Source organism: Pseudopodoces humilis, chromosome 3, assembly GCF_049639895.1.
Source record: "Pseudopodoces humilis isolate 2021_Gansu_Grassland_sample_001 chromosome 3, ASM4963989v1, whole genome shotgun sequence".
NCBI classification, from domain to species: domain Eukaryota; kingdom Metazoa; phylum Chordata; class Aves; order Passeriformes; family Paridae; genus Pseudopodoces; species Pseudopodoces humilis.
This window is the reverse complement of record NC_142202.1, coordinates 105,605,829-105,633,823: the sequence shown is the minus strand read 5'-3', so window position 1 is coordinate 105,633,823 and position 27,995 is coordinate 105,605,829.

Sequence of the window (27,995 nt, the reverse complement as noted above, 5' to 3'; positions counted from 1 at the left end):
GTAGCACTGTGTTTTAGCTTGAAGAAGCTACTGCTGTCATTCACACTTGTTTGAATGTTAGAAGTTTCTCTTACAAAGAAACAGAACTTGAAAGGTAGTGAAGAAAGATGATGCTTCTTTATGGGAAAGCAAAGCTGAGTGTCTAAGACTGAAAAATATTTCTTCAGTTCTGTATCAAGACTGCTGGGTTCTTGGCTACCATCTTGGTTAACAGGAAAAGAAACAACAGGGACATGCAGGTACATCCCAATCTGTGAGCTGTTTTGGTTTTTCAACTTGTACACTACCAGCAGTCTCAACACAGTTTCTTTGGGACAGCAAAGTGCTAGAAGATGTAATATTCATCCTCCTTCCTACACCACTTACATCGTGCTTCCTACACTCCTACACAGTTTGTTTTTCTGAGGTAATACTAATCAGAGTCTCTGCATCAGGGCCTTCAGGAAAGAATAGCCAAGATGCTGTTTGAAATAGCTGAAGAAAAAAAGGGCGCAAAGGTTGTAAGACAGAAAAATAGTTTTGTAACCGTGGGCAGAGCAGAAGTTAGTCAGAGGGAATTCTAGGAACTACAGCAGAGTTACTAGGATAAGCTGAGAGAAGACTGAATTAAATGGTTGGTGTGAATTGAACAGGGTTGAGAGGATTATTATTATTTTAATTGAAGACACCTGATATATTTCTCCAGCCTGGAGAGATATCATATATCATGGTGCCAAAGTTCATTTGTATCCACATTTATTTCTTCATAGATGGTAGCATCTCTCATTTAAATAACTATATATATAAGTCACATTTACATGATGTATTTTGTGCAGTGACCATAGGGAGTGCAGAGTCCCTGAGAAGAAACTGGGTGTTCAGTTCATTCTTTTCCTCAAAATACAGATGAAGATCATGTGGGTTGAGGTTTCACAGGCATCTCTGGCTTAGGTGAGGAAGGGGGGCTTTCACTGATTTCACTGTTTTATATCACTAAATAAAATTTTTATTAATTCCAATTGGAAAAGTGATAGATCATAAGGCTGCCAATCTTCATTTTGTACCACGACGTGGTTTATTTTCAAATGTGACATTTTTAGGTGCCACCAGGTGTCACTATCGGTAGTTTTAGGTTTTCCCTTGGATTAAAGAGGGTTCTTTTCCTTGGAGAAGCGCTCTTTGCTAGCAGTGATAAAGTTCACATTAGAAACCCAGAGGAATCACCAGAAAAGACAGTTTGGTCTTTGCTTTTGAAATCCAGCTATGAGTCTTCCATACACAACTTTTGCTTTTAGTTGCACTTCTGCCAGCAAATGAACCTTGAATGGTGTTGAAATTTAGCAACAGATGCACTAGGCACCCAATTCTTGGACTAGCACTGTGCTAATTATCAGCTATCAGCTGATCAATTTGCCTGAAGGCTTGAACTTTGTATTCCCATGGTTAAGAATGGAGTTTATTTCCTTATTTTTCATCAAACATAGTACTCCAGCATGGATTTTGGCTCAGCCAGAGGGAGATTTATCACTTTGCACTATTTCTTGGCCAGTTTAGGCCAGGAAGATGTTATTTTTTAACCTTTGAATGCTTCAAGCTCCAGATGAAGGCAGTGGGAACTCCAGAGGGAACAGCAAATATTTATCAAAGCCTTGAATTCTGACCCTGAAATTTTTAGGGGAATTATTTTAAATTCAGTTTAGAGCTTTCAGGAAAGCAGTACATATAGAAATTAGTAAAGTAAATAAATAAATAAAGCAAGAACAAAATGTTTTGTAAATTAAGTGCTATATCATCTATATAGACACCAGTCTTTTCTATACCCATGCCCCTGTATTTCTCCTTAAAGTGGATACTTGGTTACTTTTGTTTTGTTTATTTATTTTTGGAACTTTGAAAACTCACAAAAACTCATTCTGAAAAGTAAGAAATATTTTGTTCTATATACTGGGTGTTTTGTGCCAACTGTGAATCCCTGTGTCTGGCTGGTTAATTGCTGCCACTCTGGCAGTGATTGATAGGTAAATGGGCATTTTAACACACATTCTTCTGACACTGAAGCTCCTGATCAATTCAATTTGTACAACTTTGTGTGAAACAATCTGAGAAAAATGGTCTGGTGTCCAGTCTTAGTGATAGGTACCAGCACTTTCCACAGTACTTTGGCAAGTGCTAGGAGGAGTGAAAAGCAAGAGTTAATAACCCTGCCACCTAGAAGCAGGAATGGTTTGCTAATGTAAGCCATTTTGGGGTTCTTTGAGCACCCCTTACCAGTCAGATTTCACCAGGCTTGGGCACAGTTTTTGCCATTTCAGATGGGCAGAACAAACTGTGGATATGAGCCAGTCTGAAGGGCTTGCATTAGTGGTAAAATCAAGGGGGAAAACTTGCATTCCAGTTTTTATTGACACCGTTCATTTTCTGTGAATCCCTGAGTTTTAACATGGTTTTGTTGTTTCTTGGAGGTTTTTTTTGGGGGGTGTTGTTCATTTGTTTGGTTTTTTAATTAAAGTGAGTGTATTTTCTAGCCAGAACACAGAAGTTTTGCACTTGACATGGTTTAATAGTGAATGTGGTGGTGCTGGATTGTTGGCTGGATGTGATGATCTTAAAGGTCTCTTCCAATCTTAACAACTCAGTGGTTCTGTGAACAAGGTTTCCTAGATCTCAACTAGAATGCATTGCTCACACTCCACTGAGAACAGATTTATTCTAGATTATATTTTGGATTTTACAGTTTAGGAATGTCACCTTATCTCTCTTTATTCAAGTTTCTCTCAAGTATTCAAGTTAAATAATATTCATCCATTTTTGGAACAGAACCAGTAGATTTTTTTTCTTCATTGAAATGTACTGATTAGTCAAAACATAATGCTTTGTAGGGGAAGTGTTTCAATTTTAAGAAAATTATGCATGAACAATTAGAGATCCATTTAATTTCTGCTGAAACATTTCACTTCACTATTATGTTATTGTCATAGACTGAGTGGTAAACTTTAAATTTAATTATTTTTGTGTTATAGAAAACCCTTCTGAACAGACCATTCTAATATTTACCAAGTTACAATTTATTTCCTTGTAACAATCACAGGAAATGTCTTGGTGTCTTCTGTTTCAAATTAGGATGAAAGAAAGTTCAAAAGGTAAAAACTTTTTGTTGATTTGATCTTCTGGGACTTTGAGAGGTTCTGCTTTGAAAAGTAAGTTAGTGGAATAAAAACATGCATAATAATTTTTATTCATTTTTTATTAAACAGCCAGTAAGAGTTTCTTCCTAGTCTCTGAGCTCCATCCATATCAGGATACACTTATAAACTCATTAGAAAACATTCTGTGCCTGGTGAAAGTCCTTTGAATTCTTTACTGGAGGCTCAGGTCACTCTAAATGTGATTACATAAAAATGCATAAGAGTACAGCATCACATCAACCTCACTTATTTGGTTTTGACTCAGTAACAGTAAATTAGTATTCATGATGGACTCTCTTGACAAATAGGGTTATTATCAACACATGCTGTAAACATAAATCAGGTGGATATCAATAAAATTGTATTTTTGTTCTATCTTGTTTACAGACCTTCCTTTGGAATGCCACATAAATACTCCAAACGCTTGCAGGAAGCTTGCCACTCATGTTATTAGTTTTCTCTGGCTTAGAGCACTGACACTGATCATTTTCTGACAATGTTTACCAACAACAAAGTTGTCCTATTGATCAAACTTTCTTTCTCTTACACTCCTTTATGTCCATGAATGCCTTACATCACTTTGCCTTGAGACAAATGGAATTGTAAACACGAAACACACAGCAAATTATATAAATAACCATTAAGGTTATGGTTTGATGCTGTGAATGACAGCAACAGATCAGTGCAGGAATTTGAGAGAATCAGTACTTTTATAGTTCAGGAGAAAATATTAAAAGGAAAAAAAAAAAGAACCAACCACCCAAAACATTTTTAGTTAAAGTTTGTCTGTTATGAGCCCCTGAAGTCTGGATTGCTCAGTTTTAGGAGGATGCATTCTGCCAGCCTCTGCATGCTGACTCACACTGTAGTCGTAGGGCGTAATTATCACAGTGAATTATATCTGCAAAGAAATGCGTTTTCTTGTCTGCAATGTGAATAGGACAAAGAGTGAAATGCAGAATCTGTCCCAGAGTGATTTGCAAAGCCTCAGATTGATTTCTTTGAAAGAGCCGCATCAGTCAGTTTGTGAAAAGCATGTGTCTAAAACTGCACTCTCAGCTGGCTTGGGATTTTTCCTTCCATTATACTGACAACATTAGAGACTTTATACTCCATGATGATTCTACTTTCTTTGCAAACCATGCATTTATCACCCTGCCTTGGGGTAGGCTTCATCTAAGGCTACATTTAAAGAAATCTTAGTTTTTAGCATACAGTAAAATAAGAGGTTTGGGTCTCCAGAACGGATTCCTAATTTGTGGAATAATTCTTTGGATAGTTTCTTCTTTCTTTTAGTTTTTCTTCCTCTTTGAACAAAACTCCAAGTTTGGGGGAAGAAAATGTTTGTTTGTCAGACCAGCTACTGAAGGACACAACTCTGCCAGTGTCTTCACTTTTTTCTTTTTGGCTTCATTTCTGTGACACACGAGACACAGTAAGTGACCTTACAAAGATACCATAAATGTTATTTTAACTTAAAATTTTATTTTTCCCTGATATTTTTTTCTTATACAAACGTCTGTTTTTGGAGACTATTATTTATGACTTTGACCTCATTTGCAAATATCCCGGTGGAGGAAAGCCTGAAATAACATTTATAGTTAATCACTTCAGAAAGTTTTTCACAGAACAGGTACAATTTTCTGAATGTAGACTTCAACCTGGAGTAGTTTAATGATAAATCAATCTGCTTTGTATCTAATTTAAGCTACCACTCAATCAATTTGGAAAAATAACAGACTCACAGAACTTTTAGGCTTGAAAGGAATCTTTGGAAATCATCCTGCCAAAGACCCTACCAAGGCAGCATCACCTACAGAAGGGGACACAGAAACCCTCCAGGTGGGTTTGGAATGTCTGCAGAGAGGTAAGACTCCATGACCTCCCTGGGAAGCCTGTTCCAGTTCTCTGCCACCCTCAACAAAACCAACTTCTTCCTCATTTGTGGTGGAACTTGTGGTTTAGTTCATGGCCAGTGCTCCTTGTCCTGTCACTGTGCACCACTGAAAAGAGTTTGGCACCATCCTCTTGGCACTTGCCTTTGACAAACTTATATTCATTAACGAGATCCCCTCTCTGCTTTCTCTTGACTGAGCAGGTCCAGCTCCCACAATGTCTTCTCACATGGGAGATGCTCCAGATCTCATGTAATCTTTGTGGCCTCCACTGGATCCTCTCCAACAGCTCCTTGTCTTTCTTGAGCTGTCGAGAAATGAACTGAACAAAATACTCCAAATATGACCTCACTAGGGTTAAGTAGAGATGTTGTCCCTAAATTATTTTATTTTTTGATTGATTTATTGATAGAGAGATAGACACATATATATGCATACAGAGAGAGAGGCCTAATTTTTATCTCTTCTTCATCTTTAAAAAAATATGATTAAAGTTTCTATATATTTTTATATATATATTCTATATATTTATTTATATATTTTATGTATATATATGTCTATCTAACTCTATATATTCATTAAATATGGCATTGACTATCTCTGGAACAGAAAGGAAAGAGTAAACTGGACCATTAAATAAGGAGGAGTTAGGATCACAGCTCATTGGGATTTATCTTAAGAGGATACAAAAATGAGTCAATATTATACTGTATAAAAAAAGATATTTCAGAAAAAAAAAAAAGCAAACTCAGCAAAACAAGTCATTTTATGCTTCAGAACTTTGTGCTGCCTCAGAGCTGAGAGAGGTCCAAACCCAGAGCTTCTATTTGAAATACTGAGAAATACAAGTAAATAAATACGTGGAGGTCAGCAATCATTTTGCAAAACTGTTAATGGACTGTTTACTGTAATGCCTGAGACAGCAATATGTTATGAAGCTTGAAATGTCTCAGAATGTATTTCTGACTGGACTGCTCTTTCTGATAGGAAATCTGCTTTGCCTTCCCTTTACTATGCTTAGTCCGTGGCACTGATTTTTTATCAAGCAGTTTGACTACAGATGGAAATGGTTCCTAAATGTTTAGCTGCTGCACTTTTAAGGAAAACAGGGTTGAATTGTCCCTTTGGGGCACAGTCAAACTCTTTCCCTGCTATTTAATATGTGGGATAAGCTATTATCTAGCTCTCACTTTTCCAAGCACAAGATTTGGAGATGTGGTTATACCAAAACTTCTTCCCCAGTTCTGTATCATGTTCAGGGCATCACTCTTCTCCTGGCTTTCTTTTAAAACTAATATATTTTATAACATTTCAGAGAATCATATTCTTTCTGTTAAGTGGCAGTGGTAGGTTGGAGGACTTGGGTAACAGTGGGGAGAAAAGTCGTGCAGAACCCACTAGAAAGAGAATTTCAGCAATACTTAGCTGCCAGGAATGGTTGTCACAGAATCTTTCAGGTGATCCCACTGGGAAACTGAGAAAATTAGCAGTTTCAGAGCCTCTAAATTGGCCCTATTGAGCTCAAGAGCATTGCTAGTTTTCTTTTTCCATTCCTCCATCCATACTCCATCTGCTACCAGATCCATCAATGCTGTACCTCAGTCTAATCTCACAACACATCTGGACTCACTTAGAAACCCATAGATTTCAGCACTGTTTGCTACAGCATTCCCAGACCTGGGAACATGGTGCAGGGACACCACAGGGACCGTGCTCAGAGCCAGAGCAAAATTTTTATTTTGAATGACATTAGTTCTCAGACCACCACAGATGTAGGCAAGTGTAATAGAGCCTCTGCTCAGAGCCAGGACACAGATCTGTGAAAAGAAATGTTAGAGACGGTCTGGGGAAAATAGGAGAGGCACAGATTAAGGTGGGATGGGGGATGGAGCCCCCTTACTCAGGGTGTTCTCACACTTGAGTGTCTGTTCAATACACAGCAGCTGCACACTGGGCATCCCTGAGCAGCCCAGTCGAGATTTACCTGCAGAATACACCAAAAGCACCTATTTATAAAATTTAATTGGGTTTGTGTGGCAAAGCTGTGGCAGCAGTGAACTATAGGGGTGGCTTCTCTGAGAAGCTGCCAGAAGGTTCCCCTGTGTCTGATGAAGACAAATCCAGACCTCCAAGATGGACCTGCCAGTGGTCAGGGTTGAGCCCATCAGTGATGGTGGTAGCATCTCAGGGATAATATATTTAAGAAGGATGGAGGAGGGAAAGAAAGCCACCCTGTGCAACACCAGCAGCAATCAGAAGAGTGAGAATATGTGAGAGCAACACCCCTGCAGACTCCCCTGTCAGTGAAGAAGGGGCAGGAGGTGCTCCAGGCCCCAGAGCAGATTCCCCTGCAAGCCCTGGTGAAAACCATGGTGCAGCAGCTGTGCCCCTGCAGCCCCTGGACATCCTTGAGGGAGAAGAGATCCACCTGCAGCCCATGGAGGATGCCAGACTGGAGCAAATGCATGCCTGAAGGAGTCTGTGACTGTGAGAAGCTTGTGCTGAAAAAGGCTCCTGGCAGGATCTGTGGCCCTGTGAGGGACCCAAGCTGGAGCAGACTATTCCTGAAGGACTGCACCCCATGGAAGGGACCCATGGAGCAGGGAAAGGATGTGAAAAGTTCTCTCACTGAGGAGGAAAGAGCAGCAGAGGAAATGTGTACTGAACTGACTACAGCCCTATTGCACATCCTCTTTTCAGATTTAGTTTTTATTTCTCCTTGTCCTAATCTGATTTAATTAAACGATCTCCCCCAAATCTAGTTTGTTTGCCCATGATGGTCACTGGAGAGTGATCTCTCTTGCTCTGAACCCACAAATCTTTCACTGTTTTTTCTCTCCCTTGTCCAGCTGAGGCTGGCAATGACAAAGAGGTTTTGGAAGGAACCTGGCATCCAGTCAGGGTCGACCCACCACAAAAATATAATCATAAATCATAGGGTTTATATTAGCAGCCAGTGCAGTATTTTAACTCCAGCCTCCCAATTTTACTGGAGTTGCTACATGACCTAAAAAATATCTGCCCTTGTCAAGGAGTGGCAGGAGAGTGCAGGAACAGCCCCAGCTCGAGTGGGTGCCTCTGGGTGACAGCAGACCTGTGTCTGCTCAGCTCATTGTCTCTGATCAGGGGATTAAGTTAACTCTGCTGGTTTGACTTGTTTGGTTCAGTGTTCTGGCAAATCCCTTCATTTCTATGAGCTGGCACCCAAAATAAAAAGATTTTTAGTTACATTTTACCTCTTCATGTGTGGAGTAAGTGGGGAAGTTCTTGCGACTTCACACTTTTCTTATTTTATTTTTTTTTTTCATTATTACAAGTGCAGCTTCTGAAATTTTAATTATTTGTACTGGTTCACATTTCTTTAGTCAGTGTACTATATTTTATTAAATAATGAAATCAAGGTTTATGTTTCCTCAATACTGACATTCAGCTATTTAATCTTTGCAGAGAAGTGGAAAAGAGTCTACTATTTCTCATGTTAATTGTAATGTAGGAGGATTAACTAAATGCATATTGGTTTCCTTTTTTACCTCTTTTTTTTTTTTTTTTTTAAATGATTTTGTTAAGTATTGGAATCTCCTTGTAGGGCTTAATGAATATTTTGGTGAACTATTTATCCACTCAAACTGCTGCTTTGTTGTAAATGACACTCTTCACAGCAAATTCAGCAATTTGAATCTGAAACTGGAGACTATAATAATATTTACAATTACTCTTGTATTAACAAAGAAACACAGAAATATTGGTCTGGAAGAGGTCTTGTGTTTTCCTATGTCCCTTCAGACTTTGAAATTGTTATTAGATGCTAACATTAGTTAGAGGTATCTATCTTACTCTAAAAACAGATTTCAAAATATTCCTTAGCATCTCCTAACAGATTTGTCCTGATTGGAAAATGGCAAAAACCAGAAAGTAACATAAAGATATACAGAGAAAATTTTCAGTGTCTCTTTTCCTTTCAAAACAATAATCTTGCTGTTTATTTCTGAACAGTCTTGGGAAAACCAAATACCAACCCACTTGGAAAAAAATAGAGCCTTAGCAGTTGGCCAAAAAAAAAGAAATTTAATGGAATGGGGTCTAATTGAAAAATTTCTTCTGAATCCAGTTCTAAAGAGCATGTTAACTTCACACATCCGAGCAAGGCACATCAATCAGACACCCAAAAAGTTATCAACATTAGGAGTATCACCATCACTCAGAAAATGTGAATTTTTCAATTGCTTTTCTGAATGGTTCAGGACAGGTACAAAATACTCCACCACATACATTTCATGGAGAATGCTTAAAATTTATTTCCAGGTATGCCAGGAAGGTTTTTCACTTAGCCTACTGTTTGTCCAAAAAATAAGCAAAATAAATCCATCAGCTGCTTACGCTGGTCTCTAAAAGGGTTAATATTTACACAGGAGTAGGCAGAGTTTCTACTCAAACATTGTAAATTGGAGACTGCCACTCGTATTTCTGCCTTTAAAAGTCATCTCCTTGATCCAAAACTCTAAGAATATTTTGCAGCAGTGTTAGCAAAATGCAGAGCCACTGTGAGGTACATACAGGCTCATAATTGGCTGTCCCTCATTCTGTCCTACTCTTCTGCTTGGACAGTGATCATGACAAAAGTCAGAAATCTGATAGGAGGGATATTTCTTGAGCCAGCTGAAGTTTTTCATATTTTCAAGTAATAGGATCATTACGGGTGATATTCAAGGATATAGAGAGGTAAGGTTTAGGGAGAGGAAGCATCTTTTATTAACTCAACTTTATGGTTTCACAACTAGACATGCTTCAGGCATACAAACCCTTTTCTTGTGCCCTGGAAACTGGTCTCTTTTTATAACTGTATCAGCTAGTTTAATAAAAGATATTGCTTCTCCTTCTCTCAGATTTTAAGACACATTAAAGCAAGTGAGTTCTGCCCTGCTATGAGTATTTCACAAAATTTTTATTTCAAAGCAATAGTCAGCAAAATGCTATAACTTCAGCAATTGATATAGACACACAAAAATGTTGACTTTACATTCCTTTATATCTTTAGCTTCCACATTCCTGCTTTATCCTCTTCATGCCTGCTTTCATCCTTCTCTTCTGCTGCTTTTGCAAAGTGGAAGTACTAATTGCATGATCCCTCCATCTTATTGATACAGATTAAACCCAGCGGTGGTAAGTCTAGTGAACTCAGTGGGATCTTTCTTAACAATTTCTGCAAATTAAATCATTCTTGTTCCTGTACATGATATCAGTAGTTGAATTTCACAGACATTTACCTATTTCTGTGCTTTTTATTTAGACATACTTCAAATATATATATTTTTAAAGCTACCATCAGAAATATTTAAAAGTTACACATAAAAATAGGCCTGAAAAATACCAGTGGGAGAAATGTCATGAGCCATCAAGCTTAATTTCTTTCTGAAGTCATAATAATAACAATTCCATAATACTTTCTCCTCTCTTCTTAACCTATGTTCTGCTATTTCTCTCCAACTCATTGTACTATTCCTGTCCCATGATTCTCACTTGTCCTAATTATATTTATTACTTATAGCTGGAGAATAATTATGAGTCAAGTATGTGGGAAAATTTTAATTAATGCTAATTTTACATTTAGATTTTTTCTGTGTACACATATATAAGTAATTATATGCAGTTCTGGAGTTACAGAATTTTTTTAACCCAAAAGCAATACTACCCAAAGTCCCAGTCTGTGGTTAAAGCATCAGCTTGGACAGCTGGAAGGTGAACATTGTACCATTTAAAAATGAGACAATTCAACATATCATTGGGTGGAACAGAGGTATGCACTTGGTTTTAGAAAGTGCTTAAATAGCAATTTCCAAAGATGCAACAAAAATATTCTCCTTTTGGGAGCTCTGCTTGGTTGTGGATGATAAACTGAGGTGCTCTTCTTTCCCACAAGACTCTCCCTTGTCTGTGTCCCTGCCCCACCATGCACTGTCCCTTACAGAGCCAGGGACTCCAAATGACTGGGAACAGAGATGGGGCTCCTCTGCCTCATGGCACACAGGCTTTGTCACTCTGTGGGGTTACTCTTTGTGCCTCTGTACCTCCGGCTTCTTTCTTCCATGGTATCCAACCACCAAAGGTACGATTCATCTGATCAGATGTCATAACCTACTATAGAATGGTTATTTAGACTCTTTATGATCACAAAATGTCACTTCAAGGGTGAAATTTATCCCAATCTAAACCTGGGGTTTGATAGGGAATCTGATTAATTGCATCCTAAAAGTGCCTTTTTCTCACCACTGCCAGAAGTGGGCACTTGGTTTGACTGTCTTGTAGACAGATGTCTTCAACCTAACCACGTTCCTGGAGATGCAGATGGATGGTGCATCTCAAATGTACTAGGTCAGGGGATATTTCCATTAATGGTCTCGAAGTCACACTTCAATTTTACCTAAGCAGTATTTTAAGCTCATTAGTGCTCTGTTTGTTCTGGTTTTAGCTAACTAACCTCTTTACACACGTCTGAAAATCTGTGCAGCTGTCTGTACACACCTCTGAAAATTTGGTTATAAGACCTTAAGTCCAATTCTAAATAGTTTCTAAATTCTTAAGTTTCTACTGAAAAGGTCAGTCCTGCAACTTACATTTATATAATGCTATTTTGAAGATAAATTACTAAGTGCTCCAAGCTTGTCTTATACAAATTACTTCATCTACCCCCAAATAAAATGGGCACATATAAATGTGAAAGCTTATTAACTCTCAATTATGCTTAACAGCACTCTTTCTGCTTCTCTTTCTTAAAAAAAAGGTTTGTTTGCATTAAAACCTTTCTTTGGAAAGACTTTGAAACATTTATTGAATTGAAATTAAATATATCTCTATTTAAAACACAAGTAGTCAAAGTGAATAAAAATGCACTACTGTAAAATTTTCTGCAGTATTATAAAAATAAAAATTTTGTTGACTTTCTAAGATTGGATAATATATGGCAAATAAAAGGTCACAAGAGTATTCTGGTTTTCACTTTTCTAATTTTAGAATAATGACATTCAATTTTGGAAAATTTTAAATAGACCTAACTTTTAAACTGGTTTTCCATAATTCTAATTGGCAAAGAGATTTTCCAAGGTTACTCAGGGCCCCATCCAGTCTGATCTTGAACACTTCCAGGGATGGGGAGTCCACAACATCTTTGGGCAACATTTACTTGAAGCTGAATAAAAATATTCACTATTAAAAGTAATTATTAAAAGCAATTATTTTATTATAATGCTAAAGAAATAAATATATATTCACTAAACAAAAGCTTTAAGAACACCTTTCAAATTAAAAAAAAATCTTGTGGAATTGCATAATTGATAAAAATTTCATTATTTTGGCCTGAAGATTACCGTCATAGGAACAATTTCTGTAGTCTGGTTTTGCCATCACAAAAATACCACCAAAGGGGAACTATATCTCAGGAAAACTGAGAATTCCCTTCCTTTTTTCCCTCCTGCTCCTAGACTGCAGTAGCTTTCTCCTAGGGTATGCTAACAACCTTGTTTCTACAGCAGTCACAGGGAAACAGAGGAGGTGGCGTTGAGGGAGGGGACACTCAGCTCTGTGTGGCTCAGAGGTACCAGGATCTCTGGGTTTAGAGTGCCAGGAAAAGCATTAGAGAGATGCTGAGGGAGAAGAGTATCAGCCACAGACCTGAAACATCCTGCACAAGGCTGGCTGTGTCTCGGCACTGCTGCTGGGACAGGGAAGAAAAGGCTGTGGCAGCAATTGGGTGTGCTGGTAGACCTGCAGTGCTTACTACAGGAGCTGAACCACAAACTTGGAAATTCTGTAATTGTCCCTGATTGTAACTCACATCAATCAGTAGCAGAAATATCATATGAACCTGTGTGTATTTTCTGCTTGCATTTGAAAATAATGTATTTATCCTATTCCATTAGCGTATTTTAATAAGCATTGCTTTGGGACACTATGCCTGCCAATTTATGTTTATGAGACTGTCAACAGAATTTACATGCCTAAGAAAATATGATACAACATTGCCAAAGCAGGGACTGCCTGTCAAATGAGGTTGTCATGGAGAAATGAGACATAGGGAAGCTCATACAAAAAGTGGTAAACAGAGAATGCCAGGGAATTTTTTATTCCCCCTGTTGAGCTCAATAAATATTTATTTTAGTAAGGGAAGGGGTAAGAAAATAATGAAATTATGAGCCATATTGTGCAGTCATTTCTATTTAGGAGAACTTTTCACTGAAACTGGCCCAATACAAAACCACACCAGTAAGTAAAGTTGTTGCATTCTGCATTGTGCATTTAGAAACAAATTTTTTGCAGTTTAAATTTTGCCAGGCAGTCCTCTGTCCTGCCTTGAAAATGAGCAAGTTGACACTAAAAGGTCATTTCTGGAGTGTGCCTTTGGGCTGGCTTGTTGCTGGCCACTGGAGTGGCTCTCAGGAGTCTTTGGGAGCTGGCATTAATTAGACAGCTCCAGACAGCGCTCAGAACTCAGACTGGTGCTAAAGTGGCTCGAGAATTTGAAGGTATTTAATGACCTTTTTTGAACTTCTCCTCATATCAGTACTGAACAATTTTGGATTTCAGAGAAAAATACAAATTCTTATCCAGCTTGACAAAGCAGGCAATTCTGTCTCTATGAGATACTGGCAGTGACACCAACTTGACACATGTCAAGGAGATAGGAGGTAGCCAAGTGCTCTGGAGTTGTTTCCCTTATCATTATTTTAATTACTCCAGGGAGAAGATTAGATGCTGCTTGTTATTTACAGTTGATTCATAAAATGGTGATTATATAATGAGGGAAAACATTGAGGGGAATATCTCTTCAATTTTCAAACTCTCTAGGTAGAACTAATTCTTCCTGACTTTTAGCTCACTAAAAAATTATTATTGAAACCTAAGCAACTGATCTAGGCTTCCTTATCAGGGATATAGTCTCCTTGACACCATGATTTATTACCTTATAAATTAGGTGAAATGATTTCTTCCTCTTTCCTCCAGTGGCACTAAAGTTACCCTAGAGAGGCCTGGAATTTATAAGAATGAATCTCTGAAGATTATAGGTCACCTGAGCTGACACCTATGATGCCGTCATGGACTTACAGTCTGAGGTGATATTTGCCACTGATGTTGTATCATAGGGTACTTTGGAGCCAAAGACATCCAAGACCTCTCTCAATCTTCTTTCTTAGGTATCAAGGACAACTTCAAATTGCTGATTGCTTCTATGGGGAGCTTTGAACCACCACCAGCAAATTTTCAGTGACATTCATCTGGACCATCCATGAATAATTTGCATTCGTTCTTTGTAGACTTCCAAAGGTAAACCTGTTTCCCAGGTGAACTCCAAACATCTTTGAGGATTTTGTTATCCAGCTCAACTACCACCTACCAAGCAATCAGTTTGTTCATTGGATAGACATACATTTCCCTCCCCCTCCTGCACAGTTATTCCAAGTGAAATTTTGTGTCCCTTCCAACCCAAACCATTGTGTGATTCCATGAAACTGATGTGTGCAGGGTGGTAAAAACTGTCTAACATTTTCAGTCTGGGTAAAATATTATTTGCCTTATTTTGAAGTTGAATACAGCCCTGAGTTTGGATCTGTGAATTTTTCCTCAGAGTTAATTGCATTAAATATCTGACCAACAAGTTATTGTGAACTGTAAGAAATACAGAGCATATAATCCTGAGCTGTATAACATTGCATCACAAAATGCAATGGTATGCTAGCATATTATAAATACACTAGAATAATTTATTTATTATATTCCATTAGTGTATTTTAACAAGCATTGCTGTGGGACAGTATGCTTGCCAATTTATGTTTATGAGACTGTCAAGATAATTTACATGCCTATGAAAATAAACAACATTGCCAGTGCAAGGTCTGCTTGTCAAATAATCTTGTCAGGAAAAAATGAAACACTACCAAGCTGAAGAGTAAAGCATATTCATTATTGTTGGCTACACAGATTTTAGATGACACAATGAAATACATTTATGCCATTTTTCATGTATCATATGAATAAAAAAATGAGGGAGAGGGGTACATCAGGCAGCCATATGTGGTACAGTACAAAACAGATATAGCACTCTATCACAATTTTTTCTTCAAAATGATAAAAATAATATTAAAAAGGTAGAAATACCTGAGCCCCAGTAACTTTAGTGGGCAAAATAAAATGCATTATTCATCTGGGAAACTAAAAATGCTACACAAAATCATGACTACTTCACAATGGTTAAGCTGAAATAAAATAGCTGCAGAGCTGTCTAGGGCTGAAAAAAAATTACTGGGAAGAGTTCATTCAGGAGTTCTGACTAGATAATTATTGAGCTGCACTGACAAATTCTACACTTCCCTGCCAATTACACCTTCCAGGCCATGGCTTTTGGAATAATTTAAAGCAGTGAGATTTAGAATCTTGTTCTCATAATTCCCCATAGACAGCTAACTCTGCATTCCCTTCTTCACGAGAAAAACCCCAAACTGTAAATGTACTCTCCTCTAAATTCTCCCTAACCATGGAACTGCCCTTGGAAACAGCCTCAGAGATGAAATGTATCCAGGAGGGAAAAAATGACCCCAAATCATCCCAAAGCAGATAAATAAGTCTCTCACTAAAGTCTTCAGAATGATCACTATTACTGGCAAGCACTGAGAATGACTTCAGAGAAAAATGGATAAGAGGCATACAAAGGGGGGTCAGTGTTTATCAGAAAGACTGTAAAGGTATTCTCATTTAGGTGGAGAGATTGCCTGTACACAGAGCAAGCAGCTTAGATGTGAATAATCTCTGCAGCACACGGCACAGAGCGTGGCGGCAGCCGATGCTATCGGCAGCAGCACAGAGACAGACAATAAGCATGAGGATGATGAATGAAGAACAGGGATAGGGCTGAGAATCACAGGAGGGATGATAATTCAGTACCAGCCAGATAAATTAGAGGGGTACAAGATGAAACTTAGCTGGCTCAGATATGTATATGCACAGAGACTGAGGAGTAAGCTGGCTGCTGAAGGACAGTGCTACTCAGATGGGGCCACACTGGAAAGGGAAGGTGAGATGTCCATGAAACATCACCTGCATTTCCCATGAACAGGCACTGTAAACTGAACCACTAGATGTCCCAAAACTCTGGGACCCAGCAGATCCTGCTGCTTTGGGCAGGCCTAGCCCCCCTGCTGCCTCTGAGTATCTCTTATGTAGGTCAGCTGCTGGCCAGAGTCACTCCCACAGCAGAAACCACACAGCTGCACTGCCTGTGCTTGTTGAGCAGATTACATGAAAGACAGCAAAAAGATGTTTTAAGGGTCATTCCAAGCTGAAATTTTGCTAGAGGTGATGTCATGCTAGAGGTCATCTTGTAATGATGGTCTGATGGATCTGTCTCAAACTGACTTTTAAGATGGCAGCTGCACTTTTACTGACAGCTGTATTATACAGTTAATATTCAACTAAAAACCTTGCCTCCAGAGGCATATGACAACACAGACTGTAATGGCACTAAGTTGCCTTACTTTACAACTTTCTTGACAGAAGTCTAAAGCCTATCAAGTAAAAGTTTGGATTTTAGATTTTTATTAGTTTGTATGAGCAGAGTAAGTAACATCTTAAAAAAATAAATCAGAAATGCTTATTATTATTATTGGTTTATAAAGTTTGTTAGATCCTAAGTGCAGAAATCTGGATTGATAATTCAGTATTTAAAAAAATAGACTGTAAAAAGAAAAAAAACTCAAAATAATGCTCTGTCACCCATTTCAGATTCCCAATGACAAGTCTCAAAACACATTTGAGTGCAACTCTATTTTGGAAACACGAGTAAATATCTCAAAATAGCAATAAAAGAAATGTCCGGTAAAAAAAGTATAAACCTGGAGTGGGGTTGAAATAACAGGAATGGAGTCAGGTACTCTGTGGACATGATACAACAGAAAATCACTCAATGGTTTAGGTTGAAAGGGACCTTTAAAGATCATGTGGTTCACCCTTTCCACCATGGACAGGAACAGCCCAGGTTGTTCAAAGCCTCATCCAACCTGACCTTGAACACTTCCAGAGATGTAGAAGCCTCTCTAGAAAACTTTCTCCAGTGTCTCACTAGCCTCACAGTAAAATAATTCTTCCTTATAGCAAATCTAAATCTACTGTCCTTCAATTTAAAACCCTTGTTCTTTCTCTTGTCACTACAGGCCCTTGTAAAAAGTCTCCCTCCATTTTTCTTGTTAGCCCCTTACATACTGAAGTTGTGTAGCAGGATAAGTAGAAGTGAGATAAATTGCATAGAGAGGTAATGCTGTGATTAATGGGGGAAATATTTTCACAAGAGAATTAGCGATAATTTAAGACAGGCACAAAGTAAGATTTGTCCAGGATATTTCTGATCTTTACACATCAGTCCTACCCCATAATGAACTGTCTCCCAACACTGGACCTCTGGAGTAGGTGCTTGCTATTCTGTGACAATTTCTGATTTGAGCTGTCTATCTGTAAGAAATTGGATCTGGTTTTCTTCATAGCACTCTATCACATCCCCACACATGGTTGATTTAATTAACACTTTTCTGTAGTTCTTTCCCCTCCGTGTAAGCTTCCACCTACTTATTTATATTTCCCTCCAGATTGTTGACTCTCAAGTTGTGTGAAATATTTTTAGGTACATTGCATCTAATGTAAAAGTATCACAAATCAATCTGCTTTTAAATTCTCAGGCACATATATACCCTATTTTAATGTGGCCATTTATGCTGCTGTGTAATACATCTTCATAGTGTTGGCTTAATCATGAATGACAAGTGTTGAAAATGTAATAAAGACAGGGACACATTAATCCATTTTGTATGAAAATGTGAAAAGGTAATCAGATTCTGAATGGCTGTATGCTTTAAAAATATACTGGCTGAGAATTCTTTTTCCATTCAGGATTCTCACCAGAGATTGTGATTAGAAACATTTCAGTATAAAACTGCCCTAAAATATTACACTTGTGCCAAAAATGCACTAAGGAAGTTTTATAAAATTAGAGATGAATCTCAATCAGTAATGTGATGACCCCAAAGCTTCTGATATACTCTAAATATTCAGGGAAGTCTGTATTCCTTTTCTTTTTACAGAATCTTATACACCTTGCCTATGGGTAGAAATGCACAGTGTATCATTACCATTTCTGTTTTTGAATATCCAGAGCTAATTAAATAATTATTGTTAATAATTATTCCAGTCTCCACAGGCAGCTAAGGATACCTTTGTACAAAAATCTGTATAAAGAAATATCATCTTGTTTTTTTTTCCCCTGCAAAAACAAGAAGCAGGAAGAAAACTTGCATTCTGTGCTGTCTGCTCAAAAGACACTTGTAGCATATTCTTACTTATCCATCACTGTGTAACATGTATTTCCCATGCCCTAGAGAATCTATGCAGCCTGACATAATGCAATGGGCTTTTTTGGTGGGTTTTTTTTTTAGGAAAAAGAAAAAATTCTTTGCACTTTACTTTTTCTCACCACCCTACTTGGAGACTAAAGTTGTAGCATTAAGATGATTTAATTACTTCAACTTGCCTCTTCAAATAACTGTCTAGCCTAGGCTACAATCCAATCTTCTGTAATACTTTCAGATTCACTTCATCACATTTGGTAGCTCTAAGACTGGCACTTAAATCCATTCTGTGGCAGTATCCAAAAATAATCTTCCCACTGGTAAATATTCTAGTTCCACAGCTATTTCCCATTCTCCCAGACCAAAGAAACATTACAAAATGAAGACCTTTTTATTTGTGATCATTCTCTGTTAAGCCCCTAAATGATTAAAACTATAGAAGTCCTGATGACACTGAAAATATTTCTTTAGTTATTTAACTTTGAGCAATTATATTTCAATGTCATCTTAACTCTTGAGCAAGAGATGATGCTCTGATTGCACCACTGAAAATGTAACTTCTTACAGCAGGATCATTGGTATAGTTTGGCAGTGTGGCATATTTACCTCTTTGTGCTTTTTATCAGTTTGAAGTATTTTAGCTGCAAAACATCAGAGTCAGATCTTCAGATGCTTTGCAGAGTTTATTATAGGGCCTCAAGAGCTGATGGCTCTAGACATCCTGCCAGGGAATTACAGTGATTTAATAATTTCAGCAATCTTACAGTTTCATTATTTCCAAAATAACTGAAGGAGTTCAGCACACATCATAGATGCTTTTCTTCCTGCACAAAACCTAGTAAAGTATAAAAGCTTTTCAGCATGAAAAAAACATTTGCAACATAGAAGCAAGATGTATTCCTAAATGTGGAGTGGAAAGGTAAATGATTAGAACATTTCCCACAAGCCCGTGCAAATTATATAAAACCAAAAATTGGTTCTGTCAATCATTTTTTATTTAACACTTTCAATTAACTTGAAATGCTGTAGGATGCCACTTTAAATTATCTACTTAATAGAGTAGGAAGGGGAAGGATTGGCTTCCTGCTGTGGCTAAGGCAGTCCAAAACCAAAGTGGATTCAGCTCTACCTGCTCCTGTGTAATCTAAAGCTGTTCATCTTGCAGAAAAGACACAAAGGAAGGATGATGGTAGATCACCTCCTACAGAGATGGGTCATGGCCTTGCTCCTGCGGGTTTCTCCATGGAGTTCTTGTGCTATTAGTAGCCTCCTATGACAAACAGAATGGAATCCATTTCAATCTTTACTAGCAGCATATGAAGTAATATTTTATCTAAACTGCAATTCTGTTTTAACATCTATCTTGTTTCTCGTTAACCGATGTTTTAATGAATAGCACAGAGACCATGTCCATGTTTGTGAACTACAGTAATGGCATTTCAGGAGTAACAGAGATGAGAGAATTAATTTATTTTTCACAATGATTGTTTATACAAGGTTTCTGTGAGTCACAAAATAGGTTATAAATGAGGGAGCACTGGAACAGCACCTCGTGAGCTCTACTTTGCAAAGAAACTTTAAATAGAAATGAAAATGTCACATTCATGCACAGTGAATTTCATCCTTTTCCCCTTTAGTTTTGAAGAAAAACTCAGCTTTATTATAAGGGTTAGCACAGGCTATCATATATTGGTAAAAACCTTAGATAAATGCCAAAGACAAATTTCTAAAATCATTTTTGACTCACCAAATCTTTTACAATCTATGTGATAATTTTGTTGCTCTTTAGGAAGACTGAAATACAATACATGCAGTTCTGCCTCCTATAGTTCTAGACTATTTCAAAACAGATACAAAGGGTCCAGGTTGATATAGATCCTTCCACAGCAATTCATAGGGATGCTCAGGACAATAGGAGCCACCCATGTGTCAGAGTGCTTTGAACAGTGTGGTATCATAAGAATATCCAGGTACAGGGTGAGAGGTGTGATTTTGAACCTCTATTTAGACTAAGGTTGAATAATATTCCTGTGAATGTATTTTATACGTCTTCTGAATCAGGACATAGGCAGTTTCCACATGAAAAGCTTGCAATGTATGTAGCAGCTCTCTACCTGGGTTTATATATGTGTCAGTAGGTACAGAAATTATTTGGCTTTGACCATGCTAGACATGAGTCAGCTAAGCCTTAAAATACCTTTTTTTTCCTGCAGAGAACAGTGAATAGGGGTGGCACACAAACTATTTAGTCATGTTCACACGTATAATATAGGCACATAATACAGATTGAGAACTGCAGCAAGTTAATCTCCAATTCAAAAATGAGACATAATACTTGATTATACTAATACTTTCCATCCAGTTCCATGGAAAATGGGCTAAAGCTGACCTTTAGTCACTTTTATTTGCATTTTAAATAGTTTTCTTCTTTTCAACTACTTGGAAAGAGACATTTAAGGTGGAAGATTCATTATTAAAAACAAGGGTGTGCTTGAGTTTGTTCTGTGGCTTTTCTTAATAAGGGAGATGAGTACAGACTTCTGCAAATGATCTGTCTCATCTCAAGGCAGACACCTAAAATAGCACTTGAGACTTGCCCAAGTGAGGCTGTTTTCTCTCCATTATCACAGGGAGAGACCATTAATTACATTGATACATTGATACATGTGATTAATACACATGCAAGCATCTGTGGAAGATGAAGCTGATTCTGAAGCTGAGGGAGTGATAATTGGCATGTAACATCCCAATAAAGGAAGATGAAAGTCGATAGTTAGCCTGAGTGAGTGAAGTCCCTTTCAGTGTAACTAAACCTGCTCCAAACTGGCAGTGATGCAAGGCAGCTTATGAAACCTGCTCCACAAGCACACTGTTATCAGTGTTTAAAAGTATAGATGTACAGATAGGTGCCTAGATGGGCTATGACACATCTCCTGCTGCAATGCTATCATAGTGTGTGTGATACGTATATTATATATCACCTGCAAGCAGATTCTGAGGAAGGGAAAAAGCAAGGCCTCAAGTATTGCTTCTCTAGACTCTGCTATTCTTTATAATATATTATGTTTCTTCTGTGGTTCTTTTAGAGAGAACAGATATGGAAAAAAAAAAAATCCAAAAACTAATATATTTTGACTAGTAATAAAAACAAGAAAGAAAAATAGGGTTGTGAGTCTGGCAATTTCATCTGGGATTACCTGATAGGTGGGATTTTATAAAATAAACTTGGGGTTACTGCAGTATATTCTCAATGTGGAATTCTCCATATATAGCCCAATAATTTCTATAGATAAATATAAGTTCTCTAACTAATTCTCTAACTAATTGTTCTCTATGTAAAGCCCCATTCTAGCTGTCAGTCCAGGTGAGTACAATCTTGTCACTAACCAACACATATGTCTGATACCATAGAAGGTTACAAAAAAAGCACTGCAGGTTTGTAGTTAAACTGAATAAATCTACTAGCACAAGTGTCTGCCTTAAGTCATTGAGATGTTGGTAACCAAATGACTGAAGGGTGTCTAAGGCTGAGCTGCTGTAGCCCTTGGTTCACCTGCCAAAACACACACATGCCTCTAAGTGCCATTGGAGATACTTTCTGCCATGTAGGGCTCAGTTTATTAAGTTTATAAAGTTTCTAGATTTGGCACAGGAATTAAAGGAGGACTACAGTCACCTGTCATGCACTGGCATGAAGACCAGAAGAGACAGCCCAGAACATCTTCCATGGCACCAAATACCTTTGGGTAACCAAATCAAGCCCTAAGTAGGTCAATGTTAAGTTGAATATGGGTCAGTGTGCCCTGGCAGCCAGGAGGGACAGCCCTGTCAGGCCCAGCATCACCAGCCAGGCAAGGGACGGGGTTCTCCCACTCTGTTCTGCTCTGGGGTAGCCTCACCTCCAGTGCTGGGGTTAGCCTGGGCACCACAATATAAAAGAGAAATGAAGCTATTAGAGAACACCCAAAGGAGTGCAACAGAGATGGTGAAGGGCCTGGAGGGAAAGCTGTATGAGGAGTAGCTGGGAGCACTCAGTCTGTTCAGCTTGGAGAAGACAGAGGGGAGACCTCATTGCAGTTACACCTCCCTTGTGAGGGGAGGAGGAGAGGCAGAGAATGGTGTCTTCTCTGTGGTGACAGCAACAGGACCCAAGGGAATGTCCTAAAGTTGTATCAGGGGAGGTTTAGGTTGGATATTAGGAAAAGATTTTTCACCCAGAGGGTGTTTGGGCACTGGAAAAAGCTCCCCAGGACACTGGTCACAGCACCAGCCTGACAGAGCTCCAGAAGCTTGTGGATGATGCTGTTGGACACAAGGTGTGACTCTTGGGACTGTCCTGTGAAGGGCCAGGAGCTGAGCTCAGTGATCCTTGTGGGTCCCTTCCAACTCAGAATACTCTGTAATTCTGTGATATTCTGTGGAGTTGGCAGAATTATTCATACAGCCCCAGAATCCACTCATGGATGGTCCAAAGGAGTACTTCCACCTTAGCTTTGGTTATATAAATGGACAAAGTTATTGACAATTCTGTTAGCAGTTTTGTTTCATGGAAGATGGCCACGTGTTAAACAGGCTCTTGGCTACATACCATGGCTAATTGTGTAGTATAAGCTTCCATGGCTAAGTGAAAGTTGGCCACAACAAGGGCCTGACTTAGATAATAAATAAATAACTAAGCAACTGCAGTTTGGTTGCTCAGGGTCTTCCAGTATCTGACATTGTTATATATCAACTTGGTACACTTTGTACACTGCTTCATATTTTATAAGGCAACTGCCACCCTGGTGCCTGTATCAAGCTACCCACTCTTTAATTAAGTTACTGTAAAAAAATGCTACAGAAAAATACAAAGTTTAAAACTGAGAGTAGAAATGTCAACAGTAATAAATTCAGTCAAATAGACAAAGCTGACTAGACAGAGCAAATCACTTTAAAATGATCCACAAGTGATTAACATTACTTTTGTCTGAATCAGGCTCTGTGTTCTTTAAATCCTCATCCTTAATATGTACAGTATTTAGCTACACATGACAAAAAAGATGTCTTCTGCTCTGCCTAAAGCTACTTGCCATCTTGAAAGCTTTTATAGAAAACACTGGAAAAGCACTAATGCTTATTTTGAAAACGTGTCATCTAGAAGTAGATATTTCAGTATCAATAATTACATCTTATAAGTTAATAAATAGCAGCTCTTCTAGATGATTTCTAATTGTAGTATAAAATGTAAATTCTATTTCTGTTTACTCAAATCACTTAGGACTAAAGAGTTAAAGTGTTATATTAGTACCTTATTCTATGAATCATTTCACTGATTACTTGTAGATACATATTCCATGGAGTATGCTCATCAACATTTTACTAAATCAGGGAAAATAGGATTAGAAGGGACTTAAGGTAACAGCCCATTTTCTTGTCTTAAGCCATGATCAACCATACTTAGAAAACTCTGATGGATGAAAGAGATTTTACTCTCTGCAAAATCACTTTCAGCAATGCTTATTTTGATACTTAGAAAATGTTTCCCTTATGTTTAAACTAATTTTCTTCTACTTCAGTTCAAGTCCACTGCTTCTAATTGAACAATGCTTGTAGAGAAAGCTCATTTGTCTCTTTTCTTCTACTCATTTGTTGAAAACAAGTTATCATCCCTCCTTTAAGGATTCTTTTTTTCCTAAAGAAAGCAGTCTGAGTGCCTTCAATAGGTCAAGACTGATGACCAGACCCCAAGTGCACCAGTAGGTCTGAATTTCTCTGAGCAACCTCATCAAGTCTCCAACCCTTGGCCCAGGAGCACTATGTAAGTGTCGAGCCCAATGCTCATGGTGAAGGTGGGTGTGTGTCCTGTGCTGTCCCTGCCCATCCTGATCTCTTCTCTTCACTTCTCAGTTGAATTCAGACATTTTGTACTCGTATGATGCTCACCAAACTTTCACTGGGGAGTGTGACTGCACAGACCTGACCATGCTTGAGTATTGCAGCACTGCACCCAGGTCTGCCAGGCCACCAACCTGTCTGATATGGCCATCCCCACTGCTCAGCTCGGCTTCCCTTGTTCTGCAGTCCTTTTCCTACTACTACTCCATGAGACATTTTGTTTCCCTCCCTTTAGAACTGTCTTGAATTTTTGGGTTTTCTTCATCTTTTTTTTTGCTGATTTGTAAAGATCAATTTGTATTCTAGTCCTTCCCTCAAATCTTAGTGCAGCCCCTCCTGGCTTGGTGCTGATTAGTAATTAAATAAGTATACACTTCATGCTTTTGAAATAATTAAGGGAAATATCGAGTGGTGGCAGACTGAAGACAGACCTTGTGAAATTCCACTTACAGCATCCTTCCAACTTGGCAGTGAACCTAATAGCTACTTTCCCCAGTATGATATCCTTCTCTTCCAGCCGTGCCATATTTCTTTAGCTTGTTTAAGAGAGACCTGCTGAAGTTTAGCCACATGATCTCTGTTCCTTTTCTCTTCTTTTTTTCAGGAAAGCTCTTAACTTCTCACAGAAGGAAGCTGAAAAACTATGACATGATTTTTTCTCGGCTGTTATGATTTTTTCTCAGCTGTTTTTCATCCCCTTATAAACATGTACTAGATGTATACATGCAGTTCAATTATTTATTCCAGTATTTTCACAGGAACTGAAGGTCAGCTGCTAGGTTACTCCTTATACCCATTAAAAATAGACAATACATTTTCCTTTCCTGGGCTTCTGAAGCCACACTAGTCCTTATGAGTTCACAAAGTTGCTGACCCTGAGACTGTTTGAGTCAGTACTATAAAGTGATTTTCATTAAGCTCAGACAGTTCAAACTTATCTACCTGCTCTCTAATTGTCTCATGTCACTGCTCTTCTGGCCCGAGATTTTACCCCTCGTTGTTCACAGTGACGTAATGAGCTGCCTGATGAACACTGTTATTGTCAGTGAAGGCTGAAGCAGAAAATGCAGTAAATGCTTTGAGTCTTCTTTCTATCGCCTGTCAATAGCTATCTCTCCTTGGTAAGCACCAGATCAACTCTTTGCTTGATCTCCTTCTTCCCTGGTAACATATTGCACTTACAGAGGATTCTTGTCTTCTTGTCTCTCTTGCTAAAACATTTGCCACATTTTTCCTTGTTAAATGTAAGTTTCTAAATCTGCTTTTAGCCACCTCGTAGGAGCAGACTGCTTTTTCAAGAGTGCTAACTGGGTTATTTGAGTATCTGAAGATTCTGTTCAGGTGCTTAAATGCAGATTTACATCTCCAACTTTAAGCTTTGAAATCTCAAATTGCTGGCTTATGTAAAGAAGTATCATATCCATTTACCTGCTTTCAGTAACAAAATAGGAGAGGGGGGAGAAGACAAATACAACATCCAATTTAAAGATAAATACTATATCCAATTTAGTAGTCCTTCAATCTTTTCAAATATTGTCATTTTCTTAATTCATCTAAAAAGTATAAGCTCTTTCTTTTAATACTTTTGTTAAGTCTTCCAATAAAACATCAATTTTTTTTTCCTTTCACACATGTAACAGTCAGAAGCTTGTTTCATGATTTAAAATTAAAGTAATTACTTACAGCATTATTTCCTTAATAGAAAAGCCTCAAAACTACCTCCCAATTTAGAGTGCCTCACTGATTTCCACAACGTGATTATCAATGGTGCCTAGCTTCATTTCCACTGCAAAATAGCAGAATCTTGTTAATATTAACACATCCCACTCTTTCAGGTGCTCTGAACAGCTTTAAATTATTTTATCCCCTTTAAAATGCTGAGAGAAAGAATTATTGTATGCCTAGGGCTACAAACTAGCTTTCCAACAGAAGTAACTCTACATGGCTCCTGTTCATGAGCACTTCATGGCCAGAAAAAATCAGCTTCTGCCTGGTCCACTCAAACATTTCTCTAAGCTGCCTAAATGCAAGAGTACTCTGTTAGAAGAGTTAGTTAAGAAAATTACTGAATCCACAGACTGCAAACTCTACTGTGCATACATTACCTTATCCATCTGTGAAGATATATCAGATTTGCTGTATGTGTAGAGTCTTTCATTATGCGTCAGAGTAGTAACAGAATTAATGACAATGCCTTATTTCAGCTTTTTATATTACTTATACAAGGAAATATCAGGATTTTTATACTTGCGATGATTATGCATAACCTGTTTCCTTGAATTCAACTTTTCCCATTGATAGATAATGCCAGTTTATTTTCTTCATCCTCTAGACCAGACAGACTGTGCTGCTGTGTCACATTGTGCCAGAGGGCTTCATGGCGAGGGATCTGTGACACAACATCTGGATGCAATCATCAAATGCCTTGCAATGTTATAAAAGATATATGGAGTTTTTTTCTCCTCGTGTTTCAGAGGTAAAGAGCAATTCTGGTTTATGTTCCAAACATGCTGGTAGAAACAGGCACCTGGGCTTCTTAACTTCAGCCTCAAACATAGAGTAAAGCAATTGATAAGAGGACCCTCTAATGAAATGAACTGGGATCAGCTCCCATCCTCTTCTGATTCCTAGAATCACCATGTACAACTTCCTTCTTCCTACTATTCTGTGTGAATCAAAAAGAAAAAGAAAAAAAAAGAAAAAAAGAGTAAAAAGAAGTATAAAGTAGAAAAATACCTACAAATAAAGTAAAATATATCATCATGGCTAGTCTAGGTATGCATAATTAAACTGACATATATTCAACATAAGCAAGGAATTGAAGTGTTTCACGTACATTTTAGAACACTAAAAATAATTGAGCATTTAACTGCAAGAATGAAACAGAAATTATTCATTAAAAATATGTTTGAAGATTTGAAATTCTACTTCTCAAACAGTCATCATTACACTAAAAGAAGAATTATTGTTCTGTATATTGATAGCTCACTAGTCAAATTTTTCCATTCTGGATTTTAGGGTTGTTTGTGGATGGAAGGAGTGGAAAAAAGTGATTTTTTGTTTGTTTGTTTGTTTAAAGATATTTCTTGAAAACTTCTGAAATATTGCTTGAAGAATTATTGATATTGGCCATTTCTGACACCTACCACTGGAACTTTTCTACATTTTCAGACAGGGACATGATATTGCTTCTATTTCAGTCATACTAGTTTTTCACAGTGGATAACATTCTTAACTTAGTATTCCTAAGCAATCTGAAATAGACAGGCTCTGGGAAAGAAAGTGAGAAGCTATTGGGAGCTCTCACTGATGTGGGACATTTTTGGGATTGTTGTTTTGGGTGAGCCAATAAACTCAGGCTGAGTTGCACCTCTTTTTTCTAAAGCAATTTATCAGTATTTACCTTCCACATGCACTCCCATTAACACCAGTAACTCAGAGTCCCACTGAGTCTACATCTTGGTTCTGCTTTGTACCTGACATGTACCAGATGTATTTGAGGTTCAGGGGATAAATGATTTCAGGGAAAGAAGGGACAAGGCTGGGGGATGAACTTCAGTCACTGTAAATGAGAGTATATAATCACTTTGATATCACATTATTACTATGACTATGATTAAATCCATCAAGTATTTCCAGAAGCTTCATTCTCTATCTTTTCAATGGCAATGGTGACAAAATAT